Source organism: Rana temporaria, chromosome 13 (assembly GCF_905171775.1).
Source record: "Rana temporaria chromosome 13, aRanTem1.1, whole genome shotgun sequence".
NCBI lineage: Eukaryota > Metazoa > Chordata > Amphibia > Anura > Ranidae > Rana > Rana temporaria.
In genome coordinates, this window is record NC_053501.1 from 24,421,202 (window position 1) to 24,446,108 (window position 24,907).

The 24,907-nt window shown below is 47.3% G+C and overlaps 1 protein-coding gene across 1 annotated transcript in view; it reads right to left on the reverse strand.

The window, feature by feature from the left end:
• The window catches only part of LOC120920360 (B2 bradykinin receptor-like), a 52,061-nt gene extending 28,677 nt beyond the window's left edge, over nucleotides 1-23,384 (reverse strand). Inside the window, exon 1 of the mRNA XM_040332395.1 lies at nucleotides 23,170-23,384. The gene's annotated coding sequence lies outside the window, so the exon portion shown is untranslated. The remainder of the gene's footprint in view (nucleotides 1-23,169) is intronic.
• Nucleotides 23,385-24,907: the final 1,523 nt, after the last annotated feature.

Consider the following 24,907-nt stretch of genomic DNA (forward strand, 5'->3'; position numbering starts at 1 on the left):
GCGGGAACGACGGCCATACTTAATAGGGCTTAGTCAAATAGGACTCAGCCCTATTTTTACACAGCGTAACTCGACGTAAACGACGTAGCATTAGAGCGACGGGCCCGTCGGAGCGCTCGTGGATCGCCGTAAGTGTTCATTTGCATATTCTAGGCCGGCCGCAATGGCCTCGCCACCTAGCGGCCGGCCTAGAATTGCATCCTTAAGATCCGACAGTGTAATTCAATTACACATGTCGGATCTTCTGTCTATCTCTTGGAAACTGATTCTGTGGATCAGTTCCAAAGATAGAAACAGGGATACGACGGCGTATCAGTAGATACGCCGGCGTATCCCTTTTGTGGATTACCCCCTAGGTCACTATGAAACAGACTGTAATATAAACTTGACGAGACATCCAACCCTTCTGCACTTTATCTCACATCAAGAAAATAAAGTTTTGGCCGGAGCTCTTTAGTCAAAAGAGATGAAATCATCTCGTAAAACAATCAGCGCCATTGAAGTGGATATGTGGGACACATAAAGTGGATACGTGGGACACGGGCCTCCAATGTTTATTCTACATGAAAAATATTCTTATTCCTTCCAGAACCTAAAAGCCAGCACATGTTTTTTGGCTCAGCTGGGTGAGGGATATTTAAACACAGTTCTGGCATCCCAAGCCATTTATGTCATTATTTACTAATATTCAAAGAAAATTGTCCTGTTTACCAGATGGAAGCTAAACATTATAAAGAAAATATATTAACCGACAAACAGTACCAACATGTCAGATGGCCATAAATGGACAAATACGGATTCGTGATCTGTACGGTCAGAGGTATTTGGATTAGCCGCTGGGACACATTGGACGCCTTTAGCTGCCATTGGGCTATGCTGGGCTTCTGGTGTGTCCCTGTGCCTTTAACCACTTCAGCCCCGGAGGATTTGGCTGCCCAGTGACCGGGCCATTTTTTGCGATTCGGCTCCTGCGTCGCTTTAACTGACAATTGCGCGGTCGTGCGACGTGGCTCCCAAACAAAATTGACATCCTTTTTTCCCCACAAATAGAACTTTCTTTTGCTTGTATTTGATCACCTCTGCGGTTTTTATTTTTTGCGTTATAAACAAAAAAAAAGCAATATTTTTTACTTTTTGCTATAATAAATATCCCCCCCCCCCCCAAAAAATAAAAAAATAAAACTAATCTCTTTCTCAGTTTAGGCTGATATGTATTTTTCTACATATTTATGGTAAAAAGAAAAAAAAAATAATCGCAATAAGCGTTTATTGATTGGTTTGCGCAAAAGTCATAGGCCCAGATTCACAAAGCACTTCCACCGACGAATAACAAGATACGCCGACATAAGTGCAAATGTGCGCCGTCGTATCTGTGTGCCGGACCCACAAACTAAGATGCGCCTAAAAACAGGCTTCATCCCGCCGACGTAACTTGCTTACGCCGGTGTAGGGTGGGCGCACATTTAGGCTGGACGCATGGTGGCGCTTCCATTGATTAGCCATTCAAATATGCAAATTAGTGAAATACGGCGATTCACGAACATACGTTCGCCCGACACAGTGCGCGCAAGTTGTACGTCCGGCATAAAGTTATTCCCCATAAAGGAGGTGTAACTCAACAGCAGACATGCAAAAGTCTGCACCAGGGAACGCAAGCTGGCGCATTTTACATTGGACGTGTCTGGCTGGGCGTAGGTTACGTTCACGCCGTACGCAGTGATCCTGCGTAGTTTAGGCAGTTGTTCCGACGTGGTTGTGAGCATGCGCATGGGGATGCGTCCACGTCTCGGCACATGCGCAGTTCGTGATACATATCTGTCTGGCGCTCGGCCCATCATTTGCATGGGGTCACGCCTCATTTGCATGGCTCACGCCCACTTCCACCTACGCCGACGTACGCCTTCGAAACCCAGCGCAGCGTTGGGAGCACTGGCTTGGTGAGTTCCATGCTTGCCTCTCTGCACTGCGTTGGCGTAGAGTACATTGTTTGCGCTACAGCGGCGTAATGTGCGCCCGCTCTCTGTGAATCTGGGCCATAGCATCTACAAAATAGGGGATAGATTTATAGCATTTTTATCAATTATATTTTTTTAAATTAGAAATGGTGGCGATCTGCATTTTTTATCGTGACTGCAACATTATGGCGGACACATCGCACACTTTTGATGCTATTTTGGGACCATTGTCATTTATACAGTGATCGGTGATATAAAAATGCACCGATTACTGTGTAAATGACACTGGCATGGAAGGGGTTAACCACTAGGGATGAGGAAGGGGTTAGGTGTGTCCTAGTGAGTGATTCTAACTGAGTGGGGGCTGGGCTACGAGTGACATGACAGTGATCACTGCACCCGATGACAGGGAGCAGTAGATCAGTGACCCGTCACAAGGCAGAACAGGGAAATGTCTTGTTTACAAAGGCATCTCCCTGTTCTGTCGCTCTGCGGGCATGGTCACGGAACTCGCGGAAGGGGGGCGCGCCCGCATGGCGTCAAATTACTTATACTTGTACGTTGCTTTGCGCAGCTGTGCCATTCTGCCAACGTATATGTGCAGGAGGTGGTCGGCAAGCGCTTAAGGAGCAATGAGCTACCTTCAGGCATAACTACCCTCAATGTATCCATTACTATATATGCTCCAACAGAGATTGCTAGGGGTCCCTTAAACTGTGGCTGATTGACCTTTCATTTGATACTGTAATTCCAGAGCCACCACCACTTGGCATAACTGGATGCATGACAATAATAATCTTTTTAGTTATCTGTAAGGTTGGTATGCTGATAACCATTGTAAGAGGATAATCTTCCCACTGACCACCATTGTAAGTGACATCCTTCACACTAATCACCAATGTAAGGGGCATTCTTCTCACTGATCACCAATGTAAGGGGCATTCTTCCCACTGATCACCAATGTAAGGAGCATTCTTCCCACTGATCACCAATGTAAGGGACATTCTTCCCACTGACCACCAATGTAAGGGACATTCTTCACACTGATCACCAATGTAAGGAGCATTCTTCCCACTGACCACCAATGTAAGGAGCATTCTTCCCACTGATCACCAATGTAAGGAACATTCTTCCCACTGATCACCAATGTAAGGAGCATTCTTCTCACTGATCACCAATGTAAGGGACATTCTTCCCACTGACCACCAATGTAAGGAGCATTCTTCCCACTGACCACTAATGTAAGGGTCATTCTTCCCACTGATCACCAATGTAAGGGGCATTCTTCCCACTGATCACCAATGTAAGGAGCATTCTTCCCACTGACCACTAATGTAAGGGTCATTCTTCCCACTGATCACCAATGTAAGGGGCATTCTTCCCACTGATCACCAATGTAAGGGGCATTCTTCCCACTGATCATCAATGTAAGGAGCATTCTTCCCACTGACCACTAATGTAAGGATCATTCTTCCCACTGATCACCAATGTAAGGAACATTCTTCCCACTGATCACCAATGTAAGGAACATTCTTCTCACTGATCACCAATGTAAGGAGCATTCTTCCCACTGATCACCAATGTAAGGAACATTCTTCTCACTGATCACCAATGTAAGGAACATTCTTCCCACTGATCACCAATGTAAGGGGCATTCTTCCCACTGATCACCAATGTAAGGAACATTCTTCTCACTGATCACCAATGTAAGGAGCATTCTTCCCACTGATCATCAATGTAAGGGGCATTCTTCCCACTGATCACCAATGTAAGGGGCATTCTTCCCACTGATCACCAATGTAAGGAACATTCTTCTCACCAGGCCCGGACTGGCCATAGGGCATACCGGGCATATGCCCGGTGGGCCGCGGCGGCCCGCGGGCCGCCAGTGGCCCGCGAGTGGCCCGCGACGGCCCTCGGGTGGCATGGCATGTCTCCCCCCGAGCAGTGCTGTGTCTTAAAGCCGAACCCCGTGAAAAAAACTTGGGCGGTGATTGTCCAGGCTGGCCGCACTCACTACAATTGCCGGAGGCGGAGCCTAATACTCCGCCCACCTTCCTCCGCACCATCCTTCCTGCCCGGGCTCTGTGGACTGGATGAGAGAGTGAGGGGAACTTACATGCAGACCTGCACGTCCAGCAAGCACTATTGCATCCTCCTCCCAAATGTAAGTGCTAGTTCCACTGCTACTTGCCAAGCCTGTGTGGCACGATGTAGCCAAGGAGGAGTTTAATGTACCCTAGCTGTTGGCTCCTGTCTCTGCCCACCTCCTGTCAGTCAGACCTGTGTAGCTAGCACAGAGCTGAGGAGGATTTTAAGAGCACTTCCTATGGCTCCAATCCATGCTGTATAGGTCTGTCCCCAGCAAACACATGGCTCCAGCAATGTCCCTGTTGGTGCAGACATGGACAAAAGCTGCAATTAAATGCCACATGGGTCTGAGGTGTCCCGTCCATTAAGGGTACATGGGCACTGCCCCCTCTCTACAGCCACCCCCTCTATGTAGAATGGATAGATTCATGCATTGCATGAATCTATCCATGGCTGCCGCTGCCACCCCCTATTCATGCGTCCGGCCTCTTTTCTGATGCCGGGCGTCTGAATTACATCAGCAGGGGTGTTTTTTTGAAGCACCTGATTAGAGCCGTAGGCTCTAACAGGCTTCAAAAAGGAGGACTGCAAGCACAAAGCATTGTTCTTGCAGTCCACCCAGATGTGTTAGAAAAGCAAATTAATATTTGCTTTTCTAACACTGAACCGCCTCTCCGCCAATCAGGTAGCGTGGGTCTAATACCCGTTACCTGATTGGCTCCTATTGGATGCAATGGAACAACAGAGGAGAGCAAAGAATGGAGGACACAGGAGCTGTCCCACAGCTCGACACCGTCACCCACTGCCTGAGATGGAATAAGTGCCGGGCAGGCAGGGGCCACAGTAGCAGCATTTGATGGGCACAGCTGGCAGCATTTGATGGGCATGAGTGATTTCATTAGACGGGGTAAAAGTGGCAGCATTTGATGGGGTAAAAGTGATGGCATTTGATGGGCAGGAGTGGCTGCATTTGATTGGGCACAAATGGCTGTATTAGATGGGGCACAAGTGGCTGTATTTGACGGGTACAATGGCTGCATTTGATGGGCACAGTGGCTGCATTTTTATGGGCATAGGGGCTGCATTTGATGGGCACAGGGGCTGCATTTGATGGGCACAGTTGCTGCATTTGATGGGCACAGTGGCTGCATTTGATGGGCACAGAGGCTTCAATTGATGGGCACAGCGGCTGCATTTGATGGGCACAGCGGCTGCATTTGATGGGCACAGCGGCTGCATTCGATGGGCACAGTGGCTGCATTTGATGGGCACAGTGGCTTCAATTGATGGGCACAGCGGCTGCATTTGATGGGCACAGCGGCTGCATTTGATGGGCACAGCGGCTGCATTTGATGGGCACAGTGGCTGCATTTGATGGGCACAGTGGCTTCAATTGATGGGCACAGCGGCTGCAATTGATAGGCGCATTTGATTGGGCACAAGTGGCTGTATTAGATGGGGCACAGTGGCTGCATTTGATGGGCACAGTGGCTGCATTTGATGGGCACAGCGGCTGCATTTGATGGGCACAGCGGCTGCATTTGATGTTTTTTTTTTCAGTATTTTTCAGTTTGTTTGCGCCCCTCTAAAAATTTTGAGCACCAGCTGCTACTGGGTCTGATAGCTTCTGTCCCTGCCTGTCACCTATCTCTTTGATGATAAAAACACCATGGCCCGGACTCACGTAGAGCGGCGTATATTTGTGCGGGCGTAGCGCATGTCATATGCGCTACGCCGATGTAACATTGAGAGGCAAGAACAGTATTCACAAAGCACTTGCTCCCATTACAAGTAGCTGCTACTCACATATAAAACTGCTTGTTCCCAAGCTACAAGCGCTTCCTACTATATGAATTTACACTATGGATACCTGGGCTTTACTCTTTCATGTACATGGTGGGACTGGGCCATTGTGGTGGATAAATCAGACACTGTAACTTTTTTTGGGACCAGTGACAGTAATACAGTGATCAGTGGTAAAAATATGCCCTATCACTGTACTAGTTATTCATTTATTTAATTTTACGTACTTATATTGTGCCATCAAGGTGGATCCTTAAGAGGAAGAGGTGTGATTTGCAGGTGATAGGGCAGGTTTTAAACATGAAGGGGCGTGGCATTGACAGAAAGGGGTAGGTCATATTTAAATTAGGGGGTGCACATGTTTAGTCAGGCCTAGGGCAGCACAAAACCTAAATACACCACTGCCCCCCAGTGCACTCTCAGCTGCGAGTCGGAGCCGCAGAGTGAAGTCGCCTCCTTTATGTCTACACAGAGGGAGGGAACCCGACATGCAGTCGCGCACGGATATGAGGTACATTATGGGTCTGAAGGGAGGGTCTGTATTGTAGGGGGGTTTCTGTATTGTGGGGGGGGGGGGGGTTCTGTATTGTAGGGGTGGTCTGAAATGTAGGGGGGGTTTTGTATTGTAAGAGGAGTCTGAAATGTAGGGGGGGTCTGTATTGTAGGGGGGGTCTGTACTGTAGGGAGGGGGTCTGTACTGTAGGGGGGTCTGCACTGTAGGGAGGGGGTCTGCATTGTAGGGAGGTATGTGTAACATGCAGGGGGTCCAGAACTGTTAGGGGGGTGTCTGTGTAACAAACTGTGGGCTATGTAATGTAAAGGGGCCCAGAGGTGCAGGGGGCTGTGTAATGTAAAGGGACCCAGAGGTGTAGGGTGCTGTGTAATGTAAAAGGGTCCAGAGCTGCAGGGTGCTATGTAATGTAAAGGGTCCAGAGGTGCAGGGTGCTATGTAATGTAAAGGGTCCAGAGGTCCAGGGTGTTGTGTAATGTAAAGGGTCCAGAGGTGCAGGGTGTTGTGTAATGTAAAGGGTCCAGAGGTGCAGGGTGTTGTGTAATGTAAAGGGTCCAGAGGTGCAGGGTGCTGTGTAATGTAAAGGGGTCCAGGGTGTTGTGTAATATAAAGGGTCCAGAGGTGCAGGGTGCTGGAACCCCACATCTCATGATTAACCGCCGCAAAGTGCAGCTGCACCGCCCCCCCCCCCCCACCCGGGCTGCTCAGTCTAAAATGCCCGGGCCTATTTTTTGTCCCAGTCCGGGCCTGCTTCTCACTGATCACCAATGTAAGGGACATTCTTCTCACTGATCACCAATGTAAGGAACATTCTTTCCACTGATCACTAATGTAAGGGGCATTCTTCCCACTGATCACCAATGTAAGGAGCATTCTTCTCACTGATCCCCAATGTAAGGAACATTCTTCCCACTGATCACCAATATAAGGAGCATTCTTCCCACTGATCACCAATGTAAGGGGCATTCTTCCCACTGATCACCAATGTAAGGGGCATTCTTCCAACTGATCACCAATGTAAGGGGCATTCTTCACACTGGTCACCAATGTAAGGAGCATTCTTCCCGCTGATCACCATGTAAGGGACATTCTTCCCACTGATCACCAATGTAAGGGGCATTCTTCTCACTGATCACCAATGTAAGGAACATTCATCCCACTGATCACCAATGTAAGGAACATTCTTCCCATTGATCACCATTGAAAGATTAGTTAACCACTTAACTACCGGCCGCCGTCAATTGACGGCGGCCGCCTTCTCATCCACATCAGTGCCTGACCTCACAAATGCGCTTCTGGAAGAATGGTCCAACACTCCCATAGACACACTCCTAATCCTTGTAGACAGCCTTCCCAGAAGAGTTGAAGCCATTATAGCTGCAATTCAATTTAAAGTTCATGTGCGTGTAAAGGCAGGCGTCCCAATACTTTTGGCAGTATAGATTCACATACATTGGCGCATATTTATGCCGGCGTAGCGTATCTAATATACGCTACGCCGACGTCGCGCAGAGAGGCAAGCACCGAATTCTCAAAGCACTTGCTTTCCAAACTGCGCTGGGTTCCCTCGGCGTAAGCCGTCGTAGGTGGAAGTGGGCGTGAGACATGCTAATGAGGTGTGACCTTATGCTAATGATGGGCCAAGCGCCATAGAAGTACTTTAAACAAACGGCGCATGCGCCATCCCGTGGCCGCATCCCAGTGCGCATGCTCAGAATCACGTCGAAACAAATGCCTAAGATACGTCGAATCACTGCCTACGACGTGAACGTAACCTACGCCTAGCCATATTCATGTACTACGTAAACGACGTAAAATACGACGGCCGTGTTCCCTGGTCCATACCTTTGCATGAGTTGCGCCTCCTATATGGGGAATAACTTTTCGCCGGACGTACGCCTTACGCAAACCACATATATTATGCGCCGGGTGCAACTACGTTTGTGAATCGGCGTATCTCCCTCATTTGCATATGTGCATAGAAAATCAATGGGAGCGCCACTTGCGGCCAGCGTAAATATGCGTCCACGATACGCCGGTGTAGGAAAGTTACGTCGGTCGGATGCAGCCTATTTTCAGGCGTATCTCAGATTGTGGGCACCGCGCACAGATACGACGGTGCATAGTTACACTTACGCAGCGTATCTCGAAGATACGTCGGCGTAAGTGCTTTGTGAATCCGGGCCTATGTGTATGTCTTTTACATCTGTCTGGAGTCTATATGAATTTTCTTCTTGATGACAGACAAATGTCTCCTAGAAGCCTAACAAATGGATCCATTCCCCAGGTGGGATGAAGATATCGGTGAAAGTAGCTGAAATACAACTATCCTCCAGGCTCTTAATGTAATTAATTATCCCAATTACAACATTCTAATATCAAACCCCAGAGTAGATAGCATTAGGCGTCTAGTGCTAATGCACCGTGGTTTTTAGCGCTAATGACAGAACCCAGATGTTGTGTGAAACCGAACATTACGTATTAGCCCCCAAGCGCTGGGTGGTGGTCATCATGGCTTACCATAAGAGGTACCACGTGGTACAATCTATAGTCAACTGTGGTCAGATAACCCCCCCTAGTGAGATCTCTGTAAAGAGATTACAGCATTAATAATGCATAAACTGTTCGCACAGACCAATGGACTAATTAGATTGGGTTGTTCTAATGTAATCGTTTCCTGTTCTGGCATTAATCTGCAAATGTGGACCTGTTCTCACATACATAGGTGGCAGCCATCTTTGTTCAGTTATCTGCTCTAAAAAGCATTTTGAGGTGGTATGATAACATTTGTTAGTAGTTGTCTGTCCAGGGCTTTTTTTCTGCGAGAACGTGGGGGGGGGGGGGGGGGCACCAGCACTGAATGTATAATAGCCATAGGTGTGCGCACACCCCAATCACCCCATGTACATTAGCATTATCCAGGGGCAACACCATGTGGGTGGTTGGGGGTGCCAGTGGCCAGTGTAAATGCCCCCATTATATTAAAGGCTAGGTTTAACCTTAGGAACACATTACACTCGTATTTAGGGTGTAATATAATATGGTCTCAATCAACTGTCTCCCACCACCAGAGCCTCCTCCCTGTCACTGCAGGTGGCATTCATGTGTGTTTAAATTTTAATTAATGCAATAGGCTGCGCACACCTATGGTAATAGCAAGGGGTGTGGGGTGTGCTGGAGAGTCGATTGATGCTGGCTTATGCAGGATCTATTGTCGCTGAGGGGTAGGGATCTGTTTTTGTGTGAGGGTCTAATGTTGCTGGTGGGGAATGTATTGTTGCTGGTGGGGGGGGGTCTTATGTTGCTGGTAGGGATCTACTGTTGAGGGAGAGGTCTATTGATGCTGGCTGCTGGAATATCTGTTGCTGGGGGGAGGGGGGTTTCTAATGTTGCTGGGGTGGATCTTTTGTTGCTAGGTGTGGTATTTTGTTGTGGGAGGAACCAGCTCTCAAATTTTTCTTGTCGGAAATTCCGACAGCAAATGTCCGATGAAGCCTACTACACACGGTCGGAATTTCCGACAAAAAGCTCACATCGAACATTTGTTGTCGGAAATTCCGATAAGTGTTTTTTTAAAATGAAGCCTGTAAATTTGTAAATATTCAGGCCGATTGCGTGACTCCCGGCCGCTCTCCTACTCCGATCCAGGGCTTCAGGGGGAAGGGCTGAGCGGGCAGTCACGTGAGCTGCAGCTGATGTCAGAAGGAGATATTGGCCCCTCCCACTGAAGCCCTGGATCGGAGTAGGACAGTGGCCGGGAGTCGCATGGAAAGCATGCTGGGAAATCTTTTGTTTGTTTGTAATGTGCATTACCCTTCCATGTGCACCTTGCTGCAAAGGCCAATTATAGGTTGGGGTGGTGGTTGTCATTTGTTTGTACAATCTACCGAACTGGGTGCAGGGAAGCACTAGATGCCATCGCTGCCATTGTGCTATTGCTGGGCAACACGTGCGTCCCTGTGCCTTTAAGGAGGGGTGGGCTCCATCTGGACACACCTGCCCTTAATCTATCCATTGATATATGCGCTCCTACTATGAAGGCCCTGGAAATTTTAGAGTTAGGACCGGAGTATATACAGAGGTCCCTGGATGTGAGCACTGTGGCTTAGTCATATATTTGCAAATGTGTGTAAACTAAACCCTCTAGCCCGGGTTCTCGTACGAGTTACGCCGGCGTATCTCCAGATACACACCGTCGTAACTCTGAGTCCGAGCCGTCGTATCTTGGCGCCTGATTCAAAGAATCAGATACGCCAAAATTTCACTAAGATACGACCAGAGTAAGTCTCTTACGCCGTCGTATCTTAACTGCATATTTACGCTGGCCGCTAGGGGCGTGTACGCTGATTTACGCCTAGAAATATGTAAATCAGCTAGATACGCAAATTCACGAACGTACGCCCGGCCGACGCAGTACAGATACGCCGTTTACGTTAGGCTTTTCCCGGCGTAAAGTTACCCCTGCTATATGAGGCGTAGTTGAGGCGTACCAATGTTAAGTATGGACGTCGTTCCCGCGTCGAATTTTGAAAATTTTACATCGTTTGCGTAAGTCGTTCGCGAATTGGGCTGGGCGTCATTTACGTTCACGTCGAAAGCATTGGCTTCTTGCGGGTTAATTTGGAGCATGCGCACTGGGATACTTTCACGGACGGCGCATTCGCCGTTCGTAAAAAGCATAATTTACGTGGGGTCACATTAAATTTACATAGCACACGCCCACATCTACCACATTTGAATTAGGCGGGCTTACGCCAGCCTATTTACGCTACGCCGCCGCAACTTTGGTTTGAGAATACGGCACTTGCCTGTCAAAGTTGCGGAGGCGTAACGTAAATAGGATACGTTACGCCCGCACAAAGATACGCGCTTCTACGTGAATCCGGGCCTCTGTTTTTAATGCAAACTGTTAGACAGGGCCAATTTGGTTTTGCAGGCTGGCTGGTAAGTGTGCTGGGAAATCTTTTGTTTGTTTGAGAAGAAGAATTGGAGACGTGGAAAGACACTCACAGATGTTACATATTATCTCCGATGTTGTGGCATGCTGCTGCCATATCCCCTGCTGCGTCCTCCATGGTAGCCTCATGCATAATAATGCAGACTGATTATTTCCTGACCTCATCCCGAAACCCTCCAGGAACTGTCAGTCTGGTTTACTCATCTCTGGCTGTATTCCTTTATAACATGATGTTTGAAACAATGCAGAAAAAGTGCTGGAAGGACCGAACTGCAAGCTATTTATTGTTAGACTAGGTTGGTTTACATAACAGGAAACGTTACAAATGTGTCTTCCTGTACCTTTATTGTCTTCTTCATCCCTTCAGTTGAATGACCTTAATTCTAACCCAAAGTTTACCCTAAATCCAACCTCTTTTACACTTCTCCTGCGCCATTCCTATAAATCAGGGGTGTCAAGCGCAATTTCATCTCCGGCCGCATCGGCAGTATGGTTGCCCTTAAAGGGCCAGTTGTATCTAGGATACGCTACATACAGAGTGCAGGGTTATGCTACATACAGAGTTCAGGATTATGCTACATACAGAGTGCAGGATTATGCTACATACAGAGTGCAGGATTATGCTACATACAGAATGCAGGGTTCAGGATTATGCTACGTACAAAGTGCAGGGTTCAGGATTATGCTACGTACAGAGTGCAGGGTTCAGGATTATGCTACGTACAAAGTGCAGGGTTCAGGATTATGCTACATACAGAGCGCAGGGCTCAGGATTATGCTACGTACAGAGCACAGGGCTCAGGATTATGCTACGTACAGAGCGCAGGGTTCAGGATTATGCTACGTACAGAGCGCAGGGTTCAGGGTTATGCTACGTACAAAGTGCAGGGTTCAGGATTATGCTACGTACATACAGAGTTCAGGATTATGCTACATACAGGGTTCGGGATTATGCTACATACAGAGTACAGGGTTCAGGATTATGCTACATACAGAGTGCATGGTTCAGGATTATGCTACGTACAGAGTGCAGGGTTCAGAATTATGCTACGTACAAAGTGCAGGGTTTAAAATTATGCTACGAACAGAGTGCAGGGATCAGGATTATGCTGTGTACATGAGGTGCAGAGTTTAAAAATTCATTACATACAGAGTGCGGAGTTCAGGAGTGTGTTAGCTACAAAGTGCAGTTCCAGGGGTGCCCTAAGCACACGTATTCTGTGTACAGAGTGGAGGGTTTAGGGGTGCACTATGTACAGAGTGCATAGTTCAGGATTACACTACGTACACAGTGCAGAGGTCAGGAGTTCATTACATACAGAGTTCAGGGGTGCCCCATGCACAGAGTGTAGGATTCAGGAGTATGCTACATACATGGTAGAGTGTTTAGGGATGCACTATGTACAGAGTGCAACAGCCCCCACCTGGAAAAGCTCTAGTAACTCCCTATGTAGGCAGCTCTAATGCCACCTTGTGTAGGTGACCGTGCCATCTTAAGAGCATTATTGGCCCCCGGGCAATAAAGTACACTGGGGCCCTGTCTACACAATCACGCACAGTGGCTGCGTTTAAACGGCACAGTGGCTGCGTTTGAATGGCACAGTGGCTGCGTTTGAATGGTACAGCAAATTACTTACAGGGTGAGGCCGAGGGTTAGGTCAGGTGCAGTGAAGTCACTCACACTCACAGCAAGGCAGGCAGGCAGGCTCAGGACAGGCTCAGCTCAGTCAGGCAGCTCTTCTCAGAAGTGCTCCACTGTCCGCTCGCTCCCCTCCCTCTGAGCCACGCTGAGTCTGAAGATGGCAGAGGTGGGTGGAGCTAGTTTTCCAGCCGCAGAAGCGGCGCGCTCTGATTTCTGGGGAAACCGTGGCGTGCTCTGAATGCTGGGGCGGCTGCAGACTCTGACGTCACTGGTTGCTAGGTGCCGGGCGGCCGGCAATTCTGATAACCAGTGCATTTGAGTGAGTGGCGTGCCACAGCTTCGGCACTCCTTCACTTAGCCCCCCAGGCAAGTGGGGCCCCCCGGGCAACTGCCCAGCGTGCCCAATGCGAAAAGACGGCCCTGGTAGGCAGCTCTCTCTATTACCCATGTATTTGGTTTGTTATATCTCCCTGTGTAGGTGGCTCTGCCTCGCCTTGCAGGGAGATACTTTTGCCTCTCACATTCCCCGCTGTGCCCCACCATGAGGAATCGGTTACATCTGGAAGCTGCTGAAAGCAAAGCTGTCCTTTGTAAACACAAAAAAACGTGTGATTTTGAATTCAGCAGACAATTCTACCTGCCAATGCACCCCATAGAAATGCATGGGGCTAAGCCTCACCGGTATCCAATGGACACTGTCTCGATATAGTGAAGAGGGACCACCTATTCTGTGGCTCCCCTGTGGCAACGGGGGTGTCTGGAAGGTGGTGGGAGATGAGGGGGCACGAGTTCTAATGGCAGAGGTTCTAACTTTTTTCTACTCAAAAACTCAAAATAAAATAAAAAGCTTTGTATACTCTACATTGACTAGTAGCCAATTCTTGACCTCAAACACATAAAAGGCTTAGATCTGTTGTGTAATCAATGACACAGCAGGAAATACAATAGCCAAGTAAAATGTGTCTTGTGGTCAGTCTGCGGTATTCAGCGTGAGGTTTTTCACTTTACCATCATTGTCAAACCTTAAAAATCTTCTGAAGCTCATTTTAATAAGGCAATACAAGTATTATATGCAAAGTGCTGTATACCACAACCACCAGAGTCTAAAGCTGTCAGATCAGAAAAGCCTGAATTCTCATGGATTTGTAGGTGGGTACACCGTGGTGTGGCGGCAGTAACACACACTCAGTCCAGATGCAGTTGAAAAACTTGTATTGAAGTCAAAGCAGAAGAGTTTACCACCCTGTAGTGTAGAGTGCTAGGTAATGTAGATAGGTTTTTAGCAGTGTAGGTTAATTTGGGCTTGGCTGACAGCCAAGCCTGGGTTTTAAATTTGGGTCAGGGTGAGAAACTCAGGGAGGCTGGATGACTCATCAGGCAGCACCTCTATTACCTGCCCCTACTTGCTGGAACTTTGGAGAATCTTCCAGAAGAATGGGAGGGAGGTTAGGAGGAGCTGCCTGGTGGGGCCCCAACCGATCCCAGCCAAATGGGCTGGCAGTGTGGGGGGGCGCCTCTTAAATACTCTGGGTCAGCCCGGCAGGAGCAGAGAGAGTTCGGATGGAAGATGGAGTGTTGAGGAGGCTTTACGAAGGCCCTAGTCTGGGGGTGACCTCAGGTCTGGTGCTCAGGTGCTGGAGAGATCCCCTTCAAACACATGGAGGAGTCCTGTTCAGAGACACAAAAGCAGGTGTGAGGACAGCAGGGGCCAGCGAGCACATCCAGGAGATCTCCAGGGAGAAGACAGCCGGCTGGCTGGATAGTGAGACAGTCTGGGAGGACTAAGAGACAACCTGAGAGGACTGGTGAGTGGAAGTGTGGGATGGCTGTAGAGTCAGTCTGGGAGGACTGTGGGAAGATTAGCCAGGAGGGCCAGTGAAACGGGCAGCTGCAGCCAGGTGGGCTGGCAGTGTCTGACGAGGTGGTGCTGGGATCAGTAGCCACAGGGATGTAGATGGACACTGGGACTAAATAAAAAACTAAAACAAAGATACATGGACGGTTTCCTGTCTCAGTGAGCCTATGAGAAATTTGGTGTGCCTGGCTGTGCAGGGTGTGTAGCGCATCCCTATTCACCAGGGGCTCCTATGGGGGATGCGCTGCATGAGTCCACAACAAGCCCGGAGGAAGGAGGCTCAACCAGGAAACACTCATGGATGGCAACCGTGTTTAGCGGGTCTCAGCCAAGCTGATTGCGGTCATCTGGAGGGGCGGAATGCGGCCTGGCTGGTCCGAGCCCAAGGGGGAAGGTTTCCAGGACAATCCCTACATTTTCCCTCCTTGTCTGGAACCTTTCACCTCTGCCAATACTGTCCCTGACAGATTAGTGACCTGTCCCTACACTACCCACACACTAGAAGGCTTGCCAAACCAAGGAGCCAAGGAGGATTGTTAACCACTCATTGCTATGTGCTTTATGGAGTTTGGATGTTCTCTCAGCACTGACGTCATCAGGGCTGGTGCAAGGATTTTTGACACCCTAGGAGAAACCTAATTTTGGCACCCCTTGACTCCACCCCTGACTCCACCCCCTTTCCCCTTCCCATGAAAACCCCACCTTTTTAACGAATCGCCCATCACATGCAGCCCACCAGAGGCTATCAAATGCAGCCTCACCAGCGCCCATCAATGCAGCCTCACCAGCGCATCAAATACATCCGACCAGCACCCATCAAATACAGCCGACCAGCACCCATCAAATACAGCCGACCAGCACCCATCAAATACAGCCGACCAGCATCCGTCAATGCAGCCTCACCAGCGCATCAAATACAGCCGACCAGCACCCATCAAATACAGCCGACCAGCACCCATCAAATGCAGCCTCACCAGCACCCATCAATGCAGCCTCACCAGCGCCCATCAAATGCAGCCTCACCAGGACCCATCAAATGCAGCCTCACCAGCACCCATCAATGCAGCCTCACCAGCGCCCATCAAATGCAGCCTCACCAGCGCCCATCAAATGCAGCCTCACCAGGACCCATCAAATGCAGCCTCACCAGCACCCAGCAATGCAGCCTCACCAGTGCCCATCAATGAATGTTTGCTTGCTTCCATTCATTCAGGAGTCAGGACACAGACACAGTCCTCCACCACCGCTGTGCCTCTGACACTATGTGTGAACGGAGCAGTGGAACGCTGCTGATCCTGAGACTTGGGCCCGGATTCACGTACAGCGGCGTATCTTTGAGCGTGCGTAACGTATCCTATTTACGTTACGCCTCCGCAACTTAGACGGGCAAGTGCAGTATTCTCAAAGCACTTGCTCCGTAAGTTGCGGCGGCGTAGCGTAAATAGGCCGGCGTAAGCCTGCCTAATTCAAATGTGGAAGATGTGGACGTGTGTTATGTAAATGTTATGTGACCCCACGTAAATGACGCTTTTTGGACATATCCCAGTGTGCATTGCTCCAAAGTACGCCGCAAGGACGTATTGGTTTCGACGTGAACGTAAATTACGTCCAGCCCCATTCACGGACGAGTTACGCAAACGACGTAAAATTTTAAAAATTTGACGTGGAAACGACGTCCATACTTAACATTGTTATGCCGCATGTACGCCTCATATAGCAGGGGTAACTTTACGCCGGGAAAAGCCTAACGTAAACGGCGTATCTGTACTGCGTCGGCCGGGCGTACATTCGTGAATTCGCGTATATAGCTGATTTACATATTTCTAGGCGTAAATCAGCGTACACGCCCCTATCGGCCAGCGTAAATATGCAGTTAAGATACGACGGCTTAAGACACTTACGCCGGTCGGATCTAATACAAATCTATGCGTAACTGATTCTAAGAATCAGGCGCATAGATACGACGGCTCGGACTCAGAGTTACGACGGCGTATCTGGAGATACGCCGGCGTAACTCCTTTGAGAATCCGGGCCTTAGTTGCTTGCTGCAGAGAGAAGAGAGTAGGAACACCAGTGGCCGGGCGCCCTAGGCAGCAGGGTGCCCTAGGCGGCTGCCTAGTTTGCCTAGTGGTAGCATCGGTCCTAGATGTCATCTATGAAAGTCTTGCTGTTCACTTTGCCTCCTGTTTGTTTGGTTTCCAAAAACAGGCAGAGAAGAGATGATGGAGAAGGCAGCTGTGCCGACTTAACAAAGGGAATGGACAGGAAAACGACTTCTACCCAGAAGAAGAGAGAGGAGATTCATATAATTTCCGAGACAGACCTGCGCTGTTTTCCTGGTGGTATGGAACCCTGAGAAGCACACTCCAATCCTTCTATACATTTTAGGCTGTGTTGACCTAACTGGAAAGAATTTTCATTTTACAAGAATTCATTTTTTTGGTTCAGCACAGAATAGAATAGCTTCATAGAGCCAACTTAATGAAGGAAAGAGTCCTGTAATGTGTACAGAACACCCTACAGAAACACCATTTTCTGCTTGTGCGATTGGCTCACTGATTTTCCCTGAAGTCTGCACTAAGATACAACTTGTCATGCGGCTTGACAGTTCCAAATGTGCATGACAAGTTGCATGGCTGGCAATGGAACTATCCATATTGCTGCAACTCATGTCGCAGTGATTATGAAAAAGGTTCCTGCACTACTTTTTACCTATTTCTTTGCAACTTGCATAGACTTCTATTACCCACTTAAAGCGGGAGTTCCACCCACAATTTCACTTTTTAAATATAAATACCCCTGTAATACACAAGCTTAATGTATTCTAGTAAAGTTAGTCTGTAAACTAAGGTCTGTTTTGTTAGGTTGTTACAGCATTTTGATAGTTTATAATCTAGAAACAGACCGTGGCCATCTTAAGTGTGGGCATTATGAAGCCAGACTGTATGACTTCCTGGATTTCAGCTTTGCATATCTCGCACATGCTCAATGCACAAGCAATGTAATAGGTTTCAATCAGGTTTGCAAGGACTACTGGGAAACATGATGCCTATCCCAGAAACCCTTGCAAATAGCCTAGGCAAATAAGGAGGAGGAAGTAATGAAGGACTACAAAATAAAGGTATTTACAAGCAACAAATTAAATAAAAATTGTCCATTCTGAACACTATGAGGTTAGAGCATGCAGCACAGACAAACATAAAAAAATGGGTGGAACTCCACTTTAAGGACCAGCCTCCACAGTCGTACTGCGTCAATGTGGCTGGTTCCCGCTTATTACCGTCATTGTACGTCAGTTCATACTGCAATTAGTGGGTGCGTGTGCACCCACTGGCCAGCGGGGGAGCCAATTAGCGGGTGGGCTCGATGTCCGCCGGCCACCCGCGATCGTTCCGCCACAGTGACAGAATGGGGATCTGCCTGTGTAAACAAGGTAGGGGAGATCACACAGATCCTGTCTTTCTGTGTGTTTACCCAGTCACCCCGTTCTCCCATACAGTTAGTAAACACACTTAACCCCTTCATCGCCCCTGATGCTAACCCCTTTCCTGCCAGGTTGATTAGTACAATAACAGTGCATATTTTGAGGACCGATTACTGTAATAATGTCACTGGTTCCCCCAAAAAAGTGTAAAAAATGTCAGTTAGATGTCTGATCTGTCCGCCGCAATGTTGTAGTCCTGTTAGAAATCACTGATTGCCGATATTACTAGTTAAAAAAAAAAAACACACAACATAAATCATTCCCTATTTTGTAGAGGCTATAACTTTTGCGCAAACCAATCAATATATGCTTATTGCAATTTTTACCAATATCTGGTAGAAGAATACATATTGGCCTAAACTGATGAATAAATTAGTTTTTTAAATTTTTTGGGGAATATTTATTATAGCAAAAAAGTAAAAAAAATATATAGGGAAAGACGATCAATGATGTCACACGTTCAGCCCCGCCCCCTACAGTTAGAAACACATAAGAGGTCACACATAACCCCTACAGCGCTCCCCTAGTGGTTAACTCCTAAACTGCAATTGTCATTTTTCACAGTAAACAATGCATTTGTATAGCACTTCTTGGTGTGAAAATGACAATGGTCCCAAAAATGTGTCAAAATTGTCCGATGTGTCCGCCATAATGTCGTAGTCACGAAAAAAATCGCTGATCGCCGCCATTAGTAGTAAAAAAAATATATATTAATAATAATGCAATAAAACTATCCCCTATTTTGTAAACGCTATAAATTCTGCGCAAACCATTTGATAAACGCTTATTGCGATTTTTTTTTTTTTTTTTTTACCAAAAATATGTAGAATAATACGTATCGGCCTAAAATGAGGAAAAAATGTTTTTTTATATCTTTTTGGGGGATTTTTTATTATAGCAAAAAGTAAAAAATATTGAATTTTTTTCAAAATTGTCGGTCTATTTTTGTTTTTAGCGCAAAAAATAAAAACCGCAGAAGTGATCAAAAACCACCAAAAGAAAGCTCTATTTGTAGGGATTTTTTTTTTGTTTGGGTATGTCATTGCACGATCGCACAATTGTCAGTGAGAGCGACACAGTGCCGTATTGCAATAAATGGCCTGGTCATTAAGGGGGAGGGGGGGAATCTTCCGGTCCTTAAGTAGTTAAATTAAGTTTCAAGCCGCAATGAAATCGGCAGTGTAAATTGCACTGTGATGTGCGGTTTTGAAATCACGCTGAAGTAGTACGATTTCAAGACCTAAAACATGGACGCTGATTGGTTACTATGTACAGTGCCTTGCAAAAGTATTCACTCCCTTGGCTTTTTACCTATCTTGTTACATTAGAGCCTTTAGCCCTGGTTCACACTGGGTACGATTTGGTACGATTTGAGATGCGATTTGACATGTCAAAACGCATCTCAAATCGGCGGCATTTGCCGGCAATTGTCGGCAATGGCACTGTCCTAATCGGTGCGACGCCGCATCTGCGGCGCTGCACCGATTTCAAAAAGTAGTTCCTGTACTACTTTTTGCGATTTCGGGCCGCGATTTACATTGAACCCTGCACAGATGTCTCTTAAATCGCGGCCGAAATCGCGGCAAAATCGCAGCCGCAAAATCGCGGTAAAATTGCGATTTTACCGCGATTTTGAATTCGCAGCAGTGTGAACCTAGCCTTAGTTCAATGTTTTTTTAATCTGAATTATATGTGATAGATCAGAACACAATAGTCTAAGTTGGTGAAGTAAAATTAGAAAAAAATATACATAAAACTATTTTTCAGAAATAAAAAAACTGATAATTGGAATGTGCGTATGTATTCATCCCCTTTTGTTATGAAGCCCACAAAAAGCTCTGGTGCAACCAATTTCCTTCAGAAGTCACATAATTAGTGAAATGATCTCCACCTGTGTGCAATCTAAGTGTCACATGATCTGTCATTACATAGACACACCTTTTTGAAAGGCCCCAGAGGCTGCAACCCCTAACAAGAGGCACCACTAACCAAACACTGCCATGAAGACCAAGGAACTCTCCAAACAAGTAAGGGACAATGGTGTTGAGAAGTACAAGTCAGGGTTAGGTTATAAAAAAAAATCCAAATCTTTGATGATCTCTAGGAGCGCCATCAAATCTATCATAACCAAATGGAAAGAAGATGGCACAACAGCAAACCTGCCAAGAGACGGCCGCACACCAGAACTCACGGACCGGGCAAGGAGGGCATGAATCAGAGAGGCGGCACAGAGACCTAAGGTAACCCTGGAGGAGCTGCAGAGTTCCACAGCAGAGACTGGAGTATCTGTACATAGGACGACAATAAGCCGGATGCTCCATAGAGTTGGACTTTATGGCAGAGTGGTCAGAAGAAAGCCATTACTTTCAGCAAAAAATAAAATGCCACGTTTTGAGTTTGCGAATAAGGCATGTGGGAGACTCCCAAAATGTATGGAGGAAGGTGCTCTGGTCTGATGAGACTAAAACTGAACTTTTGTCCATCAAAGAAAACGATATGTCTGGCGCAAACCCAACACATCACTTAACTAAAGCGAATAGAAGAAAGAAAGTCACCGCTCCGGGTGGGTCTACTATATGGTCATACACTGGTACAGGATTCCAAGGGTGCTGGGGGTGCACTAGGCAAGCATAAAGGTTGAATGAAGGATGGATGGCCGCACTCCAAAAACCGTACAGGTTGTCTTATTAAACAAACAGCAAAAGCATTACCATGAATAAGCACTGATTTTGTGCGAAACGTCGGCTGTCCCCTGTTTCTGTTGCTGTGATCTGGTAATGCTTTTGCTGTTTGTTTAATAAAAGACAACCTGTACGGTTTTTGGAGTGCGGCCATCCTTCATTTAACCTTTACATCACTTAACTACTTGCTGACCAGCCGCCGCAGTTCTACGGCGGCAGGTCGGCTCCCCTGTGCGACAGCCCGTAGCTCTACGTCGGCTCTCCAATTGGCCACTAGGCTCCCTATGCGTGCCCGGCAGGCGCGATCCCACCGGGCACCCGCGATTGCTTGTTACTGAGCCAGGACCAGGAACTGTGTGTGTAAACACACAGCCCCCGGTCCTGTCACGAGGCAACAAAACACGGGAAATGCCAAGGTGAATACTTTTGCAAGGCACTGTACAGTTGCACCAGATTTTTCATGGTCCAGTCGTAGTAAACCTCCGCCAGGGTGACATTTCGTAGGGTTGTATCAGGCAGTGATCTGCGTCGCGCTGGAAAAAAGTACTGGACACACTACTTTTTTTTTTCAGCACATGCAGTTGTGTGGACTGGCCTCACCGGTGAAGGTGCGGTGGGACTGCGCTGGGATAGCCGTCCAACGCAGTCCCACCGCACCTGGTGTGATGGGACTCTAAATATTAGACATTTTAACTGCCCCTGGACGACGTGACCTATCACAAAACACGTAGGGCGGAATGAGCGGCGTGCTGACGTCACCACTGCTCGGACTCCAGACGGACGGGTCTGCCTGCTTGCGTCAGCAGGCTTAAGGCTGTTTTTGTCTATTACATTGTGAGTGCTGTTCATACTTTTTTAACAACAAATACATTTTTGAGCGACGTTTTTGAGCGTTTATCAGCGTTAGAGGGTTTTTACAGCTGAAAAACATCTCTCGGAAACCACTAGTTTTGTATTTTTGTTTTTTTACTGTGAAGCAAACAACAAATAGGACAAAATAAGAGAAAAAGTCAATGTGCATAACTATTCACCCCCCTAAAGTCAATACTTTGTAGAGCCACCTTTCGCAGCTATCGCAAGCTCCAGTAAAAAAAAACGTCACTGCCCAAAACTGCTGATAACAGCCTATGTGTGCATGGACACATAAGATAACATGATGGAGAGTTTAATGACTGTAGAAAAATAAAAACGCCAAAAACAGCTAAAAGTCGTATAATGCTTTCCTTCTCTGTGCCCACCAAACCCCTCACCTCCTACTCCATGCTCATTCGCTGACAGATTTACAAGATCAAGCCAAATGAATTCCTCCTCTTTTGCGCTGGCACATATTTGCTAAAGGAGTTTTAAAACCCTGGATGGTATTTTTGTAATTTTTTTTTTTTTTAAAGTGTATTTTTGTGCGTGTACTCAAGAGAGGAGCCGGACTGCAGGAGTTGGGAGTAGGCAGGCCTCCCCCAGAGGCAATCTGCCACCTTTCTCCATGCCCCGGGTGGCAATGGTGGGTGTGTGAGGGGGTCCTCCCACACAGCCCGCCCTACCTGCTCCGCTTTGAAGCCCAACGGGCTCAACCAGCCCCGTTAGTCCTTCGCCTCTCTTTTTAGAGACGGCGTGGTCAAAGTGCGTGCATGTTAACCCAATTTCGAGTGCGTGTAAGTGTGGTGGTTTTTGTGGGAGGGGGGTGGGCGTACTAAGCGCAGGCTTACCTCGCATAGCACACCCACCGGGAGCTGGGCTGAGACCACCAAACTCAATTCACATGTAGCCGAGAGCGGGATCCGAACCCCTAGCTGCAGAGGTGAATGGCTTGTCAGCGCAGTGCCAATCGCGTTGAGCCACCGCAGCTCCCCCATTGGTAATATGCAAAGTATGCATTGGTAATATGCAATAATTCCGAAGGGCTCACATAGGAATACAGTAATGGATTTTGATCCAGGAGATGATGTAATGACCCTTGGGGGCTCAGGAATAAAAAAAAAAATCCTTCTGTAGTGCAAAATTGGCCAGGCAGCCAGGAAACTTGCATTTCCAAGTTGCACGATGACAGGCTCCATTGGCTGTACAGGTTTAGTGGTGTAGCTACACAGGAGATAAATCCTGCAACTAAGAAGTTTTGTTTTAAATAAAATCTGCAATCCATTTTAAGAAAGTAAGTTAAAGAGGAATTCTAAATCCTTGAATTTGTTTACGATACCTTGACGGTGGTGAGATTTCCCGGAGCGTGTTCCTGGAGGGAAATGCCTAGGCGTCCTGTATATACGTTGGCAGATTTGCTCCTGCAGATGTATGTGAGATCCTGTAGTGAGCTGTTATTATGATCAGTCTCCTGGCTGCTGTGTAGAGGAGGGATCACACACAGCTGAGCTGAACAAGACACCACAATCCCCTCTCCAAAGGATCAGAACGCGTCATCCCTTCCGCTTAACAGGTCCTAAGCGTAACCAGCACCACCTTTTTCTCATTAACAAGAATTGCTGGATTTACCCAAATGTTTTTCTTTGTTTAACCACTTGCTTACTGGGCACATAAACCCCCTTCGTTCCCAGGTGAAATTTCAGCTTGCGGCACTGCGTCGCTTTAACTGACATTTGCGCGGTCGTGCGACGTGGCTCCCAAACAAAATTGACGTCCTTTTTTCCCCACAAATAGAGCTTTATTTTGGTGGTATTTGATCACCTCTGCGGTTTTTATTTTTTGCGCTATAAACAAAAAAAGAGCGACAATTTTAAAAAAATATATATATTTTTTACTTGTTGCTATAATAAATATCCCAATTTATTTTTTTTTAAAACTATTTTTTTTCTCAGTTAAGGCCGATACGCATTTATCGACGTATTTTTGTAAAAAAAATAAAAAAATCGCAATAAGCGACTGGTTTGCGCAAAACTTATAGCGCCTACAAAATAGGGGACAGAATTATGATTCTTTTTTTATTATTATTTTTTTTACTAGTAATGGCGGCGATCTGCGATTTTTATTGGGACTTCGATATTGCGACGGACGTATCGGACACTTTTGACACAAATTTGGCGCCATTCACATTTATACAGCGATCAGTGCTATAAAAATGCACTAATTACTGTATAAATGTGACTGGCAGTGAAGGGGTTAACACTAGGGGGTGAGGAAGGGGTTAACTGTGTAGCCTGGGTGTGTTCTAACTGTGTGGAGGGAGGGGACTGACTGGGGGAGGTGACCGATGCTGTGTCCCTATGTACAAGGGACACAGATCGGTCTCCTCTCCTCTGACAGCACGTGGAGCTCTGTGTTTACACACAGAGCTCCACGTCCTTGCTGTCTTACCGACGATCGCGTGTACCCGGCGGACATCGCGGCCGCCAGGTACACGCATCGGGTCCCCAGCTATGCGCCGGGACAGTGTTTACCCGCTGCGCGCCCCCCAGTGGCGCGCGCGGGTAATGCTTTCAAATGGCGTCCAAAGACGTTCCAGTTGGCACCTGAGAGCCGCGCTGTTGACGTCTTTTGGGTCTCAAGTGGTTAACATCCTTCAATAAATTCCTCTAAGACCACTAAAATGTTGTAAATAAATGTTCAGTTATTTAACCACTTCAGCCCCGGACCATTATGCAGCTAGAGGACCAGGCCCCTTTTTGCGATTTAGTACTGCGCAGATTTAACTGACAATTGCGCGGTCGTGCGACGTGGCTCCCAAACAAACTTGGCGTCCTTTTTTCCCACAAATAGGGCTTTCTTTTGGTGGTATTTGATCACCTCTGCGGTTTTTATTTTTTGCGCTATAAACTAAAATAGAGTGACAATTTAAAAAAAAATTCAATTAGCTGGATTCAGAGAGAGTGCCGCAACTTTAAGGGTCCTTTCACACGTGCGGACCGTTCGTCCGTTTTTTTCATACGTCCGTTTACGGACTGCAATGCTTTCCAATGGGATAGCGTACGTTGGCGGATGAGCA